This window comes from Sturnira hondurensis, unplaced genomic scaffold (genome assembly GCF_014824575.4).
Source record: "Sturnira hondurensis isolate 20B ecotype Veracruz unplaced genomic scaffold, ASM1482457v3 Scaffold0010128, whole genome shotgun sequence".
NCBI lineage: Eukaryota > Metazoa > Chordata > Mammalia > Chiroptera > Phyllostomidae > Sturnira > Sturnira hondurensis.
Window position 1 is genome coordinate 26331638 of NW_028082759.1, and position 15904 is coordinate 26347541.

At 50.9% G+C, this 15904-nt stretch overlaps 1 long non-coding RNA gene across 1 annotated transcript; it reads left to right on the forward strand.

Annotated features, from left to right (window-relative positions):
* Window positions 1-928: 928 nt before the first annotated feature.
* LOC118995276 (uncharacterized) lies at window positions 929-2785 on the forward strand. The gene is made up of 3 exons (XR_005068243.1): window positions 929-1205; window positions 1290-1353; window positions 2123-2785. It is a non-coding gene; the product is annotated as an uncharacterized LOC118995276 (long non-coding RNA).
* Window positions 2786-15904: the final 13119 nt, after the last annotated feature.

A 15904-nucleotide genomic window follows, 5' to 3' on the forward strand; every position in this document is an offset into this window, starting at 1 on the left:
AGCCCCACGGAAAGCAGAGACAGCCGGGATAAGCAGAAAAATGCATCTTGAGAAGCTCGTTCAAGGGCTCGGGTACCACAAGCACACGTGGACACCCCCCATCCTGCTGTGGGGCATTCTGTAAACCACAGCTGTGGCTGGAGGGACACGGGTGCGGCCTGGGCGGGAGCTGCCTTCTATAAGAATGGGATGGGGTGGGGGTCCTTCGCACCAAAGCATCATGGGACCCTGAGGATGGGCGCTTTCCTTTTGCACCAGAAGCACCGGAGACCTCTGAACTTGATGTTTAATGTGGAAAAGGAAGTCAGGGGCCTCTGAAGAGGAGCTCCTGTGGGACGTACACCAACTCCCCGACTGCTCTCCAAGCCCAGATGGATTCCCCGCGGCAACGATGGCTCACCAAACAGCAGACTCACCTCCAGCAATCACATTTAAAACAACTGCGGAGGTGCACGGGCAGGGCTACCAGATCCACCGGCATCTCGGGGTCTCTCCGGGACAATGCGACAGGGGGCATGAGCAACAGTTGAAAGAGCGGACTACCTTAAGTCAATGGAGAGGCGCATTTCCATATTTTGAAACAAAAGGGGTTCTGCACCATCTGTCCCTGTCTGGGTGCCCCCGCGCCGCACTGAGAGGATTTGCGAGGGATTGAAGTTCACCTTACAGATTAAACAGTCGCTCGTCCCAAACAATGGCCGCGGGAGCCCCTTCCTCCTTCCTTCCTTCCTGCCGCTGTTCCGCCTGGCTGCACGCGCTCAATGCGCGCCGCTCCCCGGCGGCCAGAAGTGGACTTGACCGGAGCGAAAACCAACAAAGGCAGACTCTGGGGGAGCTGCGGAAGCGCTGGGCACAGAGTCAACCAGCGAGGCTCATTGAAATGCAAATAGGGCGGCCTGACCCGGGCGCCTACTCCTGGTGCCCTGGCCGCGCCCCACGGTGCGGCCAGCCTGCCAGTCCTCAGAGTCCCCGGCCCGCCTGGCCCACCAGCTCGGTCCTGGCGTTCATTTCTGCAAATCACCACCCCCGTCCCGTGGTCGTTACCCTCACTCTTGCCCGCAGACCTACCGAGGTGTCGCAGACCTACCGAGGTGTCTCCGGCTTTCCAAGCGGGTTTCCCATTCCTGGCCAAGGAGCAGAAACATTTGCTCCGCTTCTGAGCTTAAAACAAACAAACAGAAAAATTTCAACGTTCCACCATGGAGGTTAGTTTTTTTACCCCTTAAGTATTTACTCACTTAACCTTAAGTATTTACTCACTTAAATCTTGTTCTCTTCCTTTTATCCAGAAAGAACCAAACAAAATTTTTCAGGTGCTGGAGAGTTTGAGCTTAGCAGGAAGGCCTGGCTGAGGTGCGGTACGTGCTTAAGTGGAAACCAACCCACTGGGGTTGGGGGCTGCTCCACTGGCCCCTTGTCTGACTTTGTATAAACAACAGCAACGGGCTGTTTGTTTTCCGCTTTCCCTAAAGTTTAAAGTCAACGCATGCACTCTTGGAACTCCTATACTAAATGGAGGAATAAGGGTATTATTTTCTTGACAGAAATGAGAGGCCAATTCAATTTTTAAGCAAACTGTGAGTTACCAGCAATAATTTCAGGATAAAAGTCAATGGTATTTAAAGGCCACCTGAAAACCTAAGATGCTTTTCTACAGGATGGGTATTTGGCTGCTATTCCAGACTGTTAGGAATAAGAATTGCTATGACTGTAAAAAATATGATGAAGTAAATATTTATTTTAAAGTTCCTTAATTTTGTAAGTTTAACAGAGTATAATCATATCTGAACATACAATAGATGTGTAATTCACTTAAACACAGATTGTTTTTGCTAAAAAGCAACTGAAGAAATATTTACACTGTACCATCTTTGATTTTACCATGACGATTTCATAATGCCTCCTTATCTACCTGTACCAACACACAAACACACACGCACGCACGCACGCACACTGCTGGGTGAGTAATAAGGGACCAGTAATTGTTGCGTTGCATTGAGCTGAGTTGAATTGGCTTACATTGAGTTGCATTGGCTCTACAAGACAAGACATTCAGAATTGCACTGACAGCTCAGCCCTGGGACACTGCTGGAGCGGACAGCTGGCTGAGCTCCTTGTCCAGGCTCCGTTTTACCTTAGTGCACAAATACTACCTGATTTTCGGCCAGAGGGCCACCCTCCCCCACTCGCAGCGCAGCTGGTTCACATCCATGGCTCCAGGGCCTGGCTGGTCCCTAGGATGCTTCCGCCTAAATGAGGAGAGCACAGCCCTCCCACCAGGCACACGAAGCCCACGCCCAGCAGCAGAGCAGCAGTGTTGTGCAGCGGGCTGCCAGGGCCGCAGGCCACCAGCCGGAGGCCCTGGCCTTTCAAGGTCGTATGCTGCCCTTCCTGTCTCCTGCTCCTACTGGCGCACCAGCCTGTTGGACATCTCAGGCCAACGTGAAGAGTTCCAGGAACAGGCATGTGAACCGCGTTGAGCTCATGAAAGTCTTTCGCTGAAAGTTTTAGAAAAGAGGGACTCTTATTTTCTAATGGAATTGATGAAATGGCAGCATATGGACATGAAGCTGTGCTTGACCATGAGCATCATCCATGGAGAAGAGCTGGCCAAAGGCAAGAGACTCAGGCCACGAGGTTGTTAATGTAGCGTGTCCACGCCTGGGTTCACCCACCTCTGAGTCAGTCCCCCTCCTCAGTCCCGTGAGCCAATAAATTCCTCCTGTGAATAAGCCAGTTTAAAGATTTCCTGTCATTTTCAATCCGAAGGCATCTTGACTGGTGTGCTGCCACAGTGGGAAGAGGCAACTCTGCCAGGAGCTGATCCTCTCACCACTGAATTTATTTTGGGTGTCGCTATGAGCGCACTTCATGCTTCTTTCAGTAACAGCTAAGTCGGTGTAAATCAGCCTTATAAGTGACCATTCCACTTCCCCCGCTCCTTCATCTTCAGTATTCAATACACTAGAATAAAATACAGGAGTGGATTTTTGCTTTCTTCAGGATTTGAAAACTCCTCCATCGTCTAACGCAGAGTACTACATGGGGGTTTAGTGGGAGGGTTGGACACTACCCAAGGCGCTAATCCTCTTTACATGTTTAAGTTTGACTGTAAGTAGAAGACATATGACACATAGAAACTGGTTTTTTGAAATCTTTTCACGCCCATTCAGTTTAATAAATGTGTCACTGTGTTAATAAATAAGAGACTACATAGGCCAGGGGTGTCAAGCTCATTTTCTCCGGGGGCCACATCAGCCTCGTGATTGCCTTCAGAGGGCCGGCTGTGGTGTTAGGGCTGTGTAACTGTAACTGCTCCTTAACAGTCAAGTGAGAGCATGGTGCTGGCGTGGGGCGGACACAAGGTGCCAGGCTGAATAAACCAGGTGGAGGGCCCACGGACCTTGTGTTTGCCACCTGTGGCACAAGCAGTAAGAAGTTAGAAAATGGTAGTCACTGAATCACAATTAAACTTCACTAAGAAAAACGTACAGGAAACCAAATGCATTTCTCATTGGATAACCAAAGGGGGAATTTGTTCTCTGTTCCCAGAAATAGATGATAGAACATGAATCAATTGGACTGGCTTCTAAGTTCCTTTTCATTTTTGTGTCCTGATGTTACAATTCTAACTTTGTAGATGGAGCGGATGTGAACTTGACCCCAAATTAATTACTATCTGATGTAGGATGTTATCACCACCCCCCACAGTTGTCACTCATTCATGATTATCATTATATTACTTTTAATTGTGTTTATTAGAGCCTGAAAAGTTAAATCTTGTTTTCAGTAAGTATAACCACTCGAATTGTTTCCAGTTTTAGCCCTCAGCGAAGTTCCTGTTGCTGTTTTTATTTAAAAACCTAAGAACAGAGGATTTAGATATGAATGAAAATGGAGAGAAACTGCAGTTCATTTTTCTAGTTCCTGTTCTTTGTTATTCTTGGCTGTGCCATCCTCAGACCTTAGAAGATTGGGGGGGGTGGGGACCATTGACTTCTTTTCCTTCCTCCCTGTAACGTGGGACACATCTGCTTTCTTTTTTATATTTTGATGCTGGCACCTTGACATAGCTCCACTCTTGCTCCAAAGTCCCCAGTCTTGAAGAAAGGGCGCACAGTGGCTTCAGGCTCCTCGACTCCCATCTATGTAGCCTGTGACGTCTGCTGAGTTTCATCAAAGGGAGAAAACGGATGGAGGCCCAGTGGTCCTCTAACAAGCGTGAACCATACCTATAAGTTGAGCGCCTCGGCATTTATACCACCTCCTTGTGGCATGACTTCCTGTGCTACAGAGGCCTAGAAGCAGAAAGCCACATTTCCCAGACTCCCTTGCAGCTTGGGGGTCCTATGAGATCTAGCTTCTGCCAAGCAGACAGACCCACTCAGAACTCAAAGATGGAAGTGAGCAATGTGGGCGGTGGACATGCAGAGGGAGCTCAGGTCTCCTGGAAAGAAACGACGTCCGAGTTCTGTTTCTAGAGTCCAGTTTCTACAGTTACAGGTTCCAAATGACAGAAGAGTTCTCTTCAGAACATTCCTATGTCGGGCTCACGTATGTCTCGAGGCCACCCTGTTCCCAGCTGCGTAGCAAACACGCAAGCCTGGGTCTCTGACCCTCCTGAAGAGCCCTAGACTGCCTAGCGTCTGCTGAACCTGATGAGAGTGCATTCCGATGGATAAAGCACCTGGTGACGGGTGTGGCTTTGCAGACTGAGGGGAACAGAAGTCTGAGACTGGTGGTCTGACTTGGTTGGATTTGAAGGCACCGAGGACCCGACCTCAGGACGGGGCACCGTGGGCCAAGCTGTCTAATCACTGCCCTGCAGTGACCAGAAGCACGAGAAGCTCTCACCGAAAGCTACGTCTTTAAGGACCCAGCGCAGCCGCTGCAGGAACCACTTAGTTCCTCAGAGAGTCAAGCCCAGAATCCCCACACGGCCGAGCAATTCTACTCCCAGGTGTAAACCCAGCAGGACTGAAAATAAGTGTTCAGACAGGTGCTCGTACACCACTGTGGGTGGCAGTGTTAGCAACAGCCAAACAGTGAAAACAACCCGAGTGTCCACCAACATATGAATCAATAAATAAAATGGGTGCATAAAGATAATGGAATATTATTCAGCCATGAAAAAAGAAAATTCTGATACTTGCTACCACATGGATGAACTTTGGAAGCATCCTGTTAAGTGAAACGAACCCAGCCGAGTTGCCCTGGGGAGGCCTTGTGGCGTTCGCAGCCACCCTGCTCTGTGGGTGAAGGCCACCCCGACGTGGCCGCCCTGCTCTCGGTTTGCTCTCCACCACCACTCGGTCTCTGGGGTCCTCACCACTCTGAGACTGTCCAGCTCTGCAAGGCCGTCTCCTGTCACTGAGCCTCCCCAGAAGAGGAGACACACCAGCTTCTCAGCGACACTCATGCCCCCGGGCCGGGCACAGCCAACCGCTCTGGGGAACGTGATGTCCTCCAGACTCTCCCGCAGAACACACCTGGTACAGTCAGTCTTGTGAGTCCCCTCTGGGAGGCCAGAGTCCCATTCACTCAAGGAAACACAGAGCTTCGCTGTTGCTGTGCATGATTGGTGGGGGAAGGGAGCCGAGGGCCAGGACACGGTCGGAAGGCGACTTCTTTGGAAGCAAACAGCACCTCGTCATGGGAAGGGGCTATAGGCAGGGAAGCCTTCACTGTTCGTATCAGGAAGACATGAAAACGGGACATCACAGACATGGTGGAGATTTTCTGGTCTAAACAGAAACCTACGAAACCAAATTTGAAAACATAGACACGAGTCACACTGCCTTAACTGAAAAGGGCTGGAAACGTGAGGGACCACGTGACTAGGTCCCTTCCATGACAAAAAAGGAAAGAAATTGTCCTGGTTTGTGAATGATGAGTGTCAACTCAGAAAAGTATATGTTCAAGAGAACACACGCTCTGTCCAACTGCTACAGAATATACTGTTAGAACTAACACGTTCGCAAAGTTACTTTGGTGCAATGTACAAAAATCTATTTTATTTCTAGAAACCAATAGTAAATAGTGAAGACATAACTTTTTAAATCACTAGACTTAAAAGACTTTGTAATAAATATCAAAAAAGACGAGCAAGACCTACATGAGAAATTTTTAAACCTTCAGGAAAGAACCTGAAATAGAGCTGGTTTTTAAAATATATTCAGATCTATGTATAAAGTAAACATAAGATTTTATGAGTATAAAATGTTCATAGAAATGCCCAGTATCAGGAATGCATTCATTTTCCCTAGATGAATTTCTAAATTCCATGCAATTCAAATAAAAAACACAATAGTTTTCTTTTCTTTCCCTCTTTTCCTCAATATACATGTTTTTAATTTGTCGAGCTGATCCTAAAATTCATGTGGAAGAGAAAAGATCCACAAGAAACATTTTTGGAGTCAAAGAACAAGAAACGTCATCTGGTTACAAAGTAACAAAAGAGTGCCTTCGACTCACTGGTGGTTATTTGTGCCACACGACCAGCGCGCGTGTGCCTCTAAGAAGAACACGTGCTAACGAACGCACTGGACTCCGCATCTGCGCGGCCAGTCTCTGAGCCTGTGGTCTCTTCATCTGAATTAGCAAACTGACGCTGCGGTAACCCATCAGTCTCCGGGAGCCTGACCCACGAGCCAGCTCCTGTAGAAGGACCGTTTCCAGCACGGTGAGAAAGCCAACCGTCTGATCCTGCATGTTCAGCTTGTCACGGGTTCACGAAGGAAGTGCCATCTCTGGGGGCACCTGCCAGGCAGCCCTGAGGCCTTCTCAGGGACAGCTCTTCCACTTTGCCACTTTTGAAGCTTTCCACTCGAAACTTGGTGCCGGTTCCATGTCTGTTCACCGGCATTCTACTTTGATACCCAGCTTCTCATGTTTGATCTGCTCAAAGGAAGATTACTTCTCCACCCCGTACGACAGCCCCCCAAACTGCTCACGATGCGCCGGACACAAAACTGCAGACACGGGAGGAGGGCAGGTCTTCTCAGGCGTCACAGACGAACGGTCTCCCGGGCACCTGCGTGAGCTCCGCCACTGAGGGCGTGCAGTCGGTTTCACGAGAGCGTGTGGCACTGTGCTTTGCCTGGAGTGGCATCCAGTAAATATTTCGGTTAATTGGTTGTCACAGGAAATAAAACCAACATAGCAATCCATAATTCGGGGGTGTTAAAATTCCCCAGAAATGTCGCCTGTCTTCTTCTCATCGTATGCCTAGTAGAGACAGATTAAGTCAAGCCAACGAACAGACTGAATGGTTCAACATGGTTGACAGAGGCACGCAGCCCTGGGACACGCTGGCCTACTCTCGGGCCCCTGCTCCTGTGTCCCAGCTGATCCTTTTGGGGATAATTATCAGCACATCTGAACTTGACACTGAGAAGTGATTAAATGCACTTTGGTCTGCAGAGGGGAGAAGGATGTGGGAGGGGGAATAAGTTCCCTTTCTCTTTCACAGTCGGAAATAAAAGAAAACAAGGGCTCACCGCGCCAGGGGACACTGCCCTGCTGGGGTGGGGGCCCTCGGGGCTCTCTGGGGGAGAGGGCCCTAGGGGCTCACCTTTCTCTGTGTATCACAGTGACAGACCCTGCCCCCCTCAAAGACTCGCCATACATCACCACTGGAGAGAGAATTTACAGCCACAGAGACGGAAAGGGGGGAAAGAAGAACACCCCTTCACAGGTACAGCGAGGGACCCCGAGTTTCCAGCAGACTGGAGGAGGACGGAAGCGGGAGGCGGCTGCCTAGGAGTAAGAAACCGCTCGTCCCCAAACAGACTTTCCATCTTCAGGCCGTGGCTGGGATCCATCTGTTCATCAGGGGACGCAGCCCAGGCGGGGACAGAATGTGCTGGTGGTGGTGTGGGGGGCGGGCCGGAGGGACACGTTAGCTACAGAAGGTCCCCCGAATCGGTTGCCTTCTTACTCGCCACACCTGACCGGGTGTTTACAGACAGCGGCACAATCCACAGCCCAGGCTTCCTAAACTGTCCTGGGACCTAGGCTGTTTCTTACTACGGAGCATCAAACACAGAGAGAGGACATGATGTGGGACATGTTTCTATGGAGAGAGAGCCAGAAAAGATGAGAAACTGCACTCTTGGTGTATTTCTGCTTCTGATGACCCCGGTTGTGGTAGGACGCAAAAGAAGAGCAAGACACTGGATCTCGTTTGCATTTGTGAGCATCAGGGAAGAAGAAATGGTTGGTATAATCCACTATGCGATCTGCTTCTTAGAGGTTTTGGGCTTTCAACGTTCTCCCCGCTAAGTAATCATGAACTGACCTATGTTTATTCTACCTGTAAGCGTCATCCATTGGGTCATGCTCCTGGGAGGTAAACCACCATGCTTCCCACATGCCCATACTGCATTCGATGTAGGTGTTTAACCTCGATTATTCTCCTAAACTAGTGAGAGCTTTAAGTTTTCACTTGCATCTTTAGGGCAAAGCAGCCTGCTGCTCGGCGAAAACCCTCTGGGGCAGATGCCAGGTGTAATGGAATACTAGTCTGATACATTAACTGGCATGCTTACCTTTTGATAGCTTCTGTTACTTTTAACCCTGCCCCCTTCAGGCACTTAGATGGGGGCGGGGTGGGGGATCCACCCTATAATCAGAACTCTGAGAAGCAGAGGGTCAAGGCTTAGATTCCAGGTATTGGGATCTAAGAACGGAGGAACATATGACCAGTCGCTACCACGTAGCCTTGCCCACCTCTGAGTGAGAATCACGGGCCAAACTCAAACATTTCGTCCATCCGATGCACCTGGACCCACCTGACTCGGTACGGAGTGCTGAACTGAGGCCCACATGTCATCCATCTGATATTTACTTGGTGTCTACTCTCCTGTGTAAGACATATAAGGAATAAAATTATACAGAGGCTCCTCTTGTCCTCCAGGAGCTTCAGACCTCACCGAGGTGGGCAGACACGTGGCCAGAACTGTCGAATACCAGTGCCGGGTGACCGTGCTGCCCAGAGGTGCCATTCACACTGCAGCCCCACCCCTGTACGCCTGTGTCCGCCCGTGTCCGCCATCCTCAGGGCCCGTCACCGTTCTGTGTGGGTCTCCCTGACTACACTAAGCAAGTGTTCATCTACCTCTACACGATCTGTGTCCCAGCACACGGCATGAGGCCTGCCTGTTCAAAGCATGTTTTGTTGAATGAAGGAAGGAAGAAACAAACGAATGTATGCCAGGGTCCATGGTTGTTCTGTGATTACGTCAAATTTGATTTTTCTGCAAGAGTGTAGAGAAGTAGGCTTCGTGGATACCTGCCTCTAAGCTGGGGACTGCCCGAGGCCTGGGCTTCAGAGCAAGACTTGGGGCAGATGTGGAAGGTGGGGCATTTCCACACAAATGCCCGGGCAAGTCTCGGAGGCCTTGCCCTTGGCCCAGCAGAGGGAGACAGGCGGGGAAAGCATCTCAGAGGTTGCAGGGGGACACCAGGTTGCAGACAAGGGTGTACAAGCTACGCCAAGAGTTTGGAACTGTGGGCTCCCTGTCACCTCTGCTAACTTTGGGGCAGCCCCTCTGACCTCCGGGGGCAGCTTTATGACCTCTGCACTGGTCACCCCCTCCTCCCTCACCCCCCAGCTCTTCCAAAAGTCATACAAGTTCCTAACTCTGAATTAAACTCTTTAAATCTCGAACATAAAGACTGGCTTCTCTGTTCCTGGTATCCATGTCTGGAACATTCCATCTCAGTGATCTCAGATTAACTTTTGCATAAAAAGGAATCAGTGCACACAGAGAAAAGACTTTATATTTTCACAAAAGGCAATTGATTTCCAGTCAATGGTTCTGGTTCTGGTTCTGCTTGTAGAGCAAACATCCTATACATCTGAGTAATAACACATTTTAATTTCATGATGGTACTTTTATGGGGCATCACCAATAACTTCATATGAATCCATGCCTCTTAGCAGCGTATGTTTTTATTCCCATTTCTAGGTGGAAAAGGGAATAAAACATGTAAGAACCTGTCTGACATTTCACATTTCTTACTTTGGAGTTACATTAAAAAAAACAGTATCATTTGAAAGAGAAAGTTTCAGAAATAATGGTGGTTTTTTAAACAGGCAGCTTCCTGAATGTTGTAAGAGAGCTACCCTTTGAAACTTAACTTTCAGCTTGAAAATATAAGCCACACATATTCAAGTCATTAATTCTAACTCTTAGGGACATTTTATTGTTATTTCCCTGAAGGTTTTTACTCAAATTTTCCACTTCTGGCACTTCCCAAGGCAAGCTGGTCCCGGTGTCTGCCAAAACCGCTAAGCGCGCTCGCAGATAAAGCCAAGGGTGTCGCAGGACGAGCAACAAGATGCCCCGGCGCACGGCTGAGCGCCCTCCCCTCCGTCAGTTTCTGCGACAGGCTCCAGAGCCCCCTGTGGAAACGCCAGGGCGCCCTACTGCAGATCCATGCACCCCATCGGCCAGACTTTCCTGGGTTCACTTTGGCCTCTTCCCTCTGGGAGCCCCATCCTGACCCCAGACAGCCCCTGTCTTCCTCCCCTCTGTCCCAGGCCACGTGGTGCTGCCAGGTTTGCTGTTCCATGCACACCGTGGGGAGCCCTCCCGAGCATCCCTGTCACAGCCAGGTCCCCACACTGCGTTCCCTCTCTTCCATCATCATCATCTTGAAGTAGGGCCCAGCCCCACAGGTAACATAGGAAGGGGAAGGGGTCTCACGTGCAGGGAAACCCACGACGCATGGGGCGGGGGTGCATGGGGCGGGGGCGGGGGTGGGGGTGGGGGGTTCCTGAGAGTGAGGTCACTTAAAGAGCCTCAGAGGTGCGTCAAAGGACCCGCTTCCCAGGAAGAAGCCTGTCTGGGTGACATGAATCTCCGAGTCCTCTTCCGTCACAATTAGTGCCAACCCTTAGAGCAGTGGGGAGCACCCAGGTGCGTGGAGCACCGCGCCCAGGAACAACCGCAGCCATGAAGCTGGCCCTGACTGAGCAGCAATGGCCCCGCAGGGGAAGGAGCCTGCAGGCCCCTCGCTTGCTGGGGGCCCGGGCCGAGGCCCTGCACCTCTCTGAGCACTGCGCGTGCGCAGGCTCCCTCTCCCTGGGCAGGGGCAGCGTCCCCAGTGACACATGCGTCCTGACGCCCCCCACATTCCAGGAGCCGGCCTTGCACTTCCAGCTTCGTATGTGGCTCTCCCACGCACCCCACCCCCACCCCCGACTCAAGAGCATGTGCAGAAATCGTTCCACCACACACCGGTGCCGCTCTTTCGGACGACTGGACGGACGCACACGGGGCACGAGGAACGTCGTCCTGGAGGGAGGGCCGGAGGGGCTGCCAGGCCGACAGCCCACTGCGCCCCCTGGGCGGAGCTGACACAGGCGGTGGGGTTTCTGAGTGTGCAGGGAAAGAGGTTTCACTTGGACCCCGTTCAACAGGACCCGAGTGGGAAGGCTGCTCCAGTCTGGTGACACAGAGAAGTTACATAAGTTGAACAAATGTGTCCCTCTTCCAGGAATGCCTTTCACAAGCTGCTTGGTCTGTCAGAGGCCTCTGGCAAAGAGCAGGTGGGAGAGGTTTCTGCACTCCCAGCCCCCGCCCCCGCCCCAGCACTCGCACACATAGTAGGGGGACCTCACTGCCCTGTGCCTCCTGAGTTCCCGCCAGCAGGTCAGGCCTGGTCAGAGGGGGCCTCCAAGGGCCTGGTCCCAGGTCCCGCCCGGACCACACCAGCCGGGACCGGGAATGGGGGCTGAGCCTGCACCACACTCTGCCCATCAGGCCTCCTGGCTCCCGGCGCACCAGGAAACGTGTGCAGTGCTGTGCTAAGCTGAAGCGTGGGAGTAGCTCCCACCGGATGGAAAGACGGTTTCTGCAGCCGGAGCATTCCCACCTTGAGGTCTGTGCTCCTTCAGGACTTTTCCAGGGAAGGCATTCCAGCTGGGGTGAAGAGATGGAAAGAGTGAGAGCAAAACAGAAGAAAAATCTATATAATTTTATTAACCAATGTCACACCAATAAGTTCCTTTAAAAGTGAAAAAAGAGCCCTCTGCAGTGTGGCTCAGCTGGTTGGAGGGCCATCGTGAAGAGTGCACTGAGGCTGGGCACCAGCCGCCTGGGCGGGCCCCCTGTGTGCCAGGCGCTGCTCCGGGCACCTGCGCGGGCCAGGCATGTCGCACTCACAGCGCTGGAGCTGGCCCTCCCCTTCCTTCCTGGACTCGTCCCCCAGCTGGCGGGAGACACACCATGTGTCCCCGCCCCCCATGCCCCCTGCCTGGCTGGCATCTGTGGCCATTGTTCGCAGGGACTTGCACCCCCCGCCTCGTGGCCTCACAGGACGCCGTGCCTCTGCTCCCAGAGCAGGGGCTCCGTGGCCGCGGCGCTTCCACACGCCTCTGTGTTTGTAAGTCGACACAGATGTGCCTCTCTGGGAGCTGTTTTTCCGGGGCCTTGTGCTCTTTCTTCTCCGGGGCTGTTCTCACACACTGCTGTCATTCATTCGTGCTCCAGCCACAGCCAGCACGGCCTGATGAATGGGCTTTTGAACCAGCAGCCAACCGCGCTCAGGCCACACTTCCTGGAGGTGGGGAGGATGTGTGTCTGCCTGTGTGTCTGGTCGTGCATGTGGGAACGGGTGTGCAGTGTGTGCCTGTGTGTGTATGACATGGCGTGTGTATGGCACTGTGTGTGACTGTATGTACACACAGACACGTGTGTTTCTATGTGTTTGCATTGTGCATTTGTGTATTGGGTGTGTTGTGCTTGTGTCCGCATGTGTATGTGTGCACGTGTGTCTGTGTGCATGTGTATACATGTGTGTTCTCCACATGAAGCTATGACAGAGGCTGCTGCCATGTATAGAAGTGCAGGCTATGGAATCAAATAGACTTCAGACAGAACTCTGGGTCCTCTGGATCCTTAGAAAAATTACACTTAATCTCCATAAGTCTCAGTTTCCTTATCAGTAAAATGGGAATAAAGATAATAGCTATCTCAAAAAGATGCCAAAATTATCTTTTTATATAATATAAAGTTATCATCACTTGCAAAATGCATCTTGCCCTTACTGCTATTTCTCAGACTTTCACCCTGCCTATCACATCGTCTTCGTCATTCCCCAGCACTCTGTTCAGGACTTGGCAACTCCACACTTCGGCGGGTTTCCCGGGGAAATCACTTACGTGCACGAGGAGAACTGCACAAGAATGACGGCAGTGTTGCCTGCGAAAGCTCTCAGGGGCTGGGCCGTGTCCCCCAAACTTAGAATGTTGGAGCCCAGGCCCCCAGGAACTGAGAACGTGGCTGTCCTTGGAGACCGGCATACTCCGCAGAACAAGTATGACAAAGTCACGGTGAATATAAATTACCTAAACAACACAACCAATCAGATTACCCTAATTACACGCCACGGAACACCACCCGCAACCACTGCTAAAGACACAGGTGTTTTCCAGGCACACAGAGTGTTTCACCCAGACAAACCATGGGCTGGGTCACGATGTACATACTTCGATGAATTTCCGAGGGTTTACATCTTACCACACATGTGCTCTGACCACTGTGGGAAAGAAATCACACGGGGCCACGTTCTGGGCAGGCAAGGAAAACCGTTCAAGATAACTGTGTCTAAGTAAACATGCCATGGAGATTAGAATAAGCAATAAAAATAATTCGTAAGGACAAAAAAGAACGAAAAGGATCAGAAAGCCTTAGGAAGAGAAGGATCGGGAGAGAGGTTCTGTGAAGGAGCCACCACGGCCATGACTATGATTCTTCTCAGAGTCCTAACCTGCAGTGACAGCAGGCGACAGCAGGCCCGGTGCCCGCGTCCCCGAGATTCTTCAGGGACACCTGTGTCAGAGTGCTAGGCTTTATCAGTGTCCCCCAACCCTTTTAACCCCCAGGGCTCTTGTTACACTGCAAAGTCCTGTCCGAACCGGCGGGCCTGGGCCGGAGAGTCCACGCTTCTGAGAAGGCCCCGGGCGACGCCAACACTGCCCATCTGTCCACCACCCCACCTGGAGCCAGTTTCAGAAGAGACCTCAGCATTATGGTCTGTCTGTCCAGTCACGGAAAAAAAAATGGAATCACATGGACCAAGCCAACCAGCTTTCCCATTCCACAGCCCTTTCCTCATTAATTACACACTGGATTCATAGGGTACATAACAATTTATTCACTGTATTTAAATCTTTAGACTGATTTTACCACACACAAAAAACGATAAGGAAACAGTGGTAAGGAGATGAGCACAGAGCTGTTGGCCAAACAAAGATAAAACCCAGAAGCTGGACGGAGAGGCCCTACACGTCCTCGGGCCCGGTATGGGGACAACTGTCCACCACACTTCCTAGGAAGAGAGAGTTTGTAAAGGACTTTGGGATTTGCAGGTGGCAAATTCAATGTAATTAAAAATACTTAAAATTTACTCTCATGAAATATGTTCCATCAAACACTGTCTAATACAATCGCAAACAACATATGACCGCAGAGCAGGAACCTACACACCCCTCTCAGAGAGACATCTGGGGGCCACGAGACCCTTCAGGGCTGGGGGACCCGCTGGGGGACCCGCTGAGTGAGACCGCCAAGAAAGACCCTTTGAAAATTAAGGCACAACCAGAGTGGACGCAAGACGGAGTCAATGGACCATGCTTAGTTTTTTATGCCGGTTGCCATGGAATTAAAAAACAAAGTCTAATTCCACATGCCAATCGGATTCTTTCCCTCCGTCGGGGATCCACACAACTCACCTGCGATAACACCGAGTGGCCTTCGGCCCGGGACTCCCACTGCGGCGCCGACTGCCTTCTCCAGCGAGGCAGCTTTTCATTCCAATCGTCCACTTTCACTTGGAAATAAATGCAAACTGAGAAGCTGCAACCTCACAAAGCACACCCACAGCACCTTCACCCAGACCTTCCTGCCGGTGACATTGGCCCCCGTGTCTTCATCATGGGGAGGCTCAGCGGCTCGCACCGCAGCCCCCAGCCCGGCCCCACCCCAGGGGCCTCGGTGTGCACTCACTGTGGACGCGGTGCTCTCGTACAGGACCACAGCGCGGCCATCGGCCTCAGTGGATTTTACATCCACGCAACGCTGCTATCTATTACCGTCTGTCCTCCGCGTTTGCCACTGGCCCCAACGATGTTTTTTATAACACTTTTCCCTTCAGAACTGAACCCAGTCTAAGGCCAGGTGTTGCATTTCGTCGTTGCGTCTCCCTGGAGTTCTTTAATTTTGAAAATCCCCTTAGACTCTTTTTGGTTTTTTTGTCATTTATGACATCGACATTTCTGAAGAGTTCGTCCTCTCTCTTTTTGTTGGTGGAATGTCCCTCATGATTAAACTCCGAGCACCCATCCCTGGCAGGATTCTCTCTCCGCGATGTTACGCTCTTCTCAAAGAATCACGTCCCAAAAGGATGATACTTGCTAAGTTAAACAAAATTTTTTTCATGGCATCTTAGACCAGATGTTCAACTTTAAAAATAAGCCTATTAATTGAATATGTCTTTTTTTCTAAATTAGGCAAAATGTGTCTATTACATAAAGGAAATTTTTGTTTGGAACTAGTCAGCCCTCTGATACTGTACGCACGCGTTTTCTGGGCTTTTTGTCGGTCGCCTGGCTTCATGATCCCGCAGTCCATGCCCCTAGGCAGCTCAGTAACTAACCTTCAGTAGCTGGAGAAGGAAAACTTCCAGAACCATCTCCATAATATTCACCAAGTCACTTCCAAAGGGTTTCCCCCAGAATGCCTTCTTTTTAAAATACATTCACAATGAGCACATCCAAACTGAAAATACCTGCATTTTGCCCCCAATCCTTTGCTTATGTACTCGGAACCTTCATTAAATTAAACAAACTGCTCAGTTTGTGTTCCCACAGACGTGCACACTTGCATCTCTGAAC